At 43.3% G+C, this 3,742-nt stretch overlaps 1 protein-coding gene across 2 annotated transcripts in view; it reads right to left on the bottom strand.

The window, feature by feature from the left end:
- Sh3rf2 (SH3 domain containing ring finger 2) overlaps nt 1-3,742 on the bottom strand; it is a 102,179-nt gene that overhangs the window by 40,758 nt on the left and 57,679 nt on the right. The window lies entirely within an intron of this gene.

The raw sequence follows: 3,742 nt of genomic DNA, 5'->3' as shown, positions 1-3,742 counted from the left end.
GTTAGTTGTTCTGATAAATTAGCTAGGTTAACCCCCCCCCCCCCAAAAAAAAAACAACCAAAAAAGGATGCAAAGCCCTGGTGTGTAGTGTGTTGATAAACCAACTGTTTAACAGCTAGCTAGCACAGTTTCTGGAAATGGTGTCTGATCTGGCACCAGTCAGCCCAGTGCCGTGCTGCAGGGTCGCTGTAGCCTTCCCCATCATCCTACTCATTACTCCTAAAGGCCCCTGTGGGCTTATAGCCTTTGGAAATAGGAAATCTGTTGAAAAAACTGAGGGTCCCTATGAGTCAATGCTTCAATATCAGGATGATTAGTGAAATTTCCATTATTACATTGCTGCCAGTTCTGCAAAGCTACAGGTCTCATTCTAATTTAGACATCCAGCTAGATAGGTTAAAAAAATCCATCTAAGAACTTTTAAAATGACAATGTGGAGAGGATTAAAATAGCTGAGATAGAAGACTTTGAAAAAGAGGTAATTCTTCTCTAAAAAAAAAAAAAAACTTGCCACATTGTGAAAACTCACCAAATAGGCGATTAGTGTTATTGCGTCCACATTTGTCTGGACATGCGTGCAGAGGTCAAGCTCTGCTCTTGTTCCAGGCAGCATATTTCACTGGCCTGGGGCTCACCGAGTACTTTACTAAGTCATTTTCTCCTCAGTGAACTTAAAAAAAAAGTCCATTTCAAAGATAAGAAAGCTGAGGTCCAGAAGGAGTGAGATAAGTGACAGGGCCCTTGTGTAAACTAGTAAACAAGAAGCTGGGATGGTCTTCCAGTGTAAAAGGGACGGCGTGGGGGACACGGCCACTTCACACGGGTGGGGGAGCATCACAGAAGAGCCTCTGAGAAGGTGGCATTTAAGCTGAGACAAGTGGCAAGAAAGAGCTGGTTGTGTGGAAACAAGGATATGGACAGGCAGAGAGAAGTAGAGACAGATGGACGGGAGCAGCTGAGGAGACAGGGAGGGGAGACCACAGCGCTGGCAGGCACCCGATTACACAAGGGCTCAGAAGGCTTTGACTTATTTTCAGTGTAACAGGAAGCTCCTGGCAGGACTGGGTAAAGGAGTGACATGACCTGATTTATGCTTTGAAAAGCTCCTGTTACGGTTTGGCAGTTTCTCATAAACACGTACTTAGCATCTGATCCAGCAATCCCACTTCTGGGTAATTACTCGAAGAAAGAAAAATGTATGCTCAACCCACAGCTTCATTCAGAGTTGCCAACAGTACGAACCAACCTCGATGTCATTTATTGCCAATTGACTGATGTTGATTTATACGTGTGTGTGTGTGTGTGTGTGTGTGTGTGTGGCCATCACAGGCCATCCTCAGCTATTGTTCCTCAGGGGTTGCCTATCTTGGATTTTAAGGAAGATTTCTCACTGGCCTGAAGTTTGCCAATGAGGCTGGCTGGCCAGCCAGCGAGCTCCAACCTGTCCCCACTTCCCCAGTACTAGGATGACAAGGGTATGACATCATAACTGGCTTTTTTCTTTTCTTTCTTTCTTTCTTTTTTTTTTTTTTTTAAACCTAGGTTCTGGGATTGAACTCAGGTCCTCATGGTTGCATGGTAAAACTTTTACAGACAGAGCTATCTCCCCAGATGCCACCTCTGGAATATCTGTGCCTTGGGACACTGTTCACTAACAAAAAGATGAGCTATGGACAGATGGCACAACACAGATGAGAAAATGGCCCCCAAAGGGAGGGGCACCTGTAGGAGGTGTGGCCTTGTTGGAGTAGGTGTGGTCTTAGAGGAAGTGTGCCACTGTGGGGGCCAACTTTGAGGTCTTTTTTCTCAAACTTCATTCAGTGTGACTCTCAGTCAACTTCCTGCTACTTTCTGGTCAAGATGTAGCCAGCACCATGTCTACCTGCATGCCACATACTCCCAGTCATGATGATAATGGACTGAACCTCTGAAACTGTAAGCGAGCCACTCCAATTAAATGTTTTCTTCATAAGAGTTGCTGTGGCCATGGTGTCTCTTCACAGCAATTAAAAAAAAAAACAAACCCTAACTAAGACAAGACTCAAATGTGTTAAGCTAAATGAACACAAGCCAAACTCACAAGGCTGTGTTCTATGGGGTTCCATTTATAGAACATTCTAGAAAAAGAAAGCCATGGGGCAGAAAATAGATCACTGGTTACTAGGTTTTGAGAGTCTATGAAGGAACAGACAAGAGGGTACAGCATGAAGGATTTGGGGAGCACGTTGGAACTTGTCTATATATCAACTTTAGTGTGTTTATATAATTATATGTATTTATCAAAAACAGAGATCCAGATACATTTAAAAAAAAGCCAAAAGCAGGTTTTACTCCACATAAATGAAAATGTCATTCTTGATGTTACCCAGAAGTAATGACAAGTAGGGACACCAATTAGCAAGATCAATTAACCTTGTTCCGGCAGGCTCTAATGGCAGCCTGGACTAACGACAAGGCTTTGCAAGGTCCCACAGCACATGCCGCTCCACGGTTTGCAGAGGAAGAGGACAACCAATACCCTTGAAACCGAATGAGTGATTTTCTTTACCACCACTTGTGGTTGTAGTGACACGAGTTAATTCTCTCTAATTTGCCCCCCTGTTGGGCCTTCAGGTGGGCACCACATCACCTTTTTAATTTTTTGTTTTTTAAATCAGTAACACTAACAAAGGGCCTGTGAGAATCTGCCTCTGCCCTGTCCTCCACCAGCATGACAGATAGCTCAGCTGGGGAAGGACTGTGGCACTCTCAGCTTTGCACTCATTTGAAACAATATCCTTGGAGTTCACTGGACTGGATGAGATTCACGTAGCCAAGGCTGCCGTGTGGAGACGTCCTGCAGAAGCTCAGCTTCTGTTTAGCCATCCTTTGTGCAGGTGCAGCTCAATAAATCAAATGATGCATTAACAGGAAAAGTCTTGTTTATGCATGAAACACCCATGTTATCCTTACAAGAAAGCCTCCCTTTTATTTGCTCTGCATAGCTCTGGCAATGCAAACTTATTTAAAGAGTTCTTAGCACGTGCTACTCTTAATGAAATTACTGGAGTCAAAACTTTAAGTACTGCTTTAAAAAGCTCAATTTAGATTTGAAGTAATGTTTGAAAAGTCGGTTCCCAATTAGACAAACCACTTGATTATCTTCTTCCCTCCTAGCAATTAGGAGAACAAATGAAGCCATGGCTAGTTTAATGATAATTCTGAGGGTTCTTGTAATTACTAATTTTAGAGGTAAATTGGTAGTGAGAGCATCCAAATGAATAATCATTAAATACAGAAGTTTTGAAAACAGCAGCATTCAGAGACAGGTGATGAAATTAATGCTTACCCCTTCACCTTAGAACTATGAAGAAGCATCTCAAAATAATGCAGGAGATGAGGCCAAAGTCCCCCACCTCCAATGTGTTCAGGTAGGTACCAAGTGCAGGTCCTGGGAGAGTTGACATTCTCCTAATTACCCTTATTGTTTCTCCTTAGCAAACGAGCCCCCGCCCCCCCTGACCTAGGTACACAAATCAGAAAGTGGAGACGCCCTAGGCCACTTTCTCATTCCCACATCCTCCACCTGAGCAATTCCCAAATCCTCATAAGAAATAGAATTTGAATTTTTCAATTGTTTCCAGTCTAGCAGTCAAAGTTACATCATTTTCTAATGGAATCATGCAGCAGCTTCTCTCTCTCTCTCTCTCTCTCTCTCTCTCTCTCTCTCTCTCTCTCTCTCTGTTTGTCTCTGTCTCTCTCT

The sequence above is a fragment of the Microtus ochrogaster genome, chromosome 18 (assembly GCF_000317375.1).
Source record: "Microtus ochrogaster isolate Prairie Vole_2 chromosome 18, MicOch1.0, whole genome shotgun sequence".
Lineage (NCBI taxonomy): Eukaryota > Metazoa > Chordata > Mammalia > Rodentia > Cricetidae > Microtus > Microtus ochrogaster.
The sequence above is the reverse complement of the archived record's forward strand: the minus strand, read 5'-3'. Positions and strand labels throughout refer to the sequence as shown.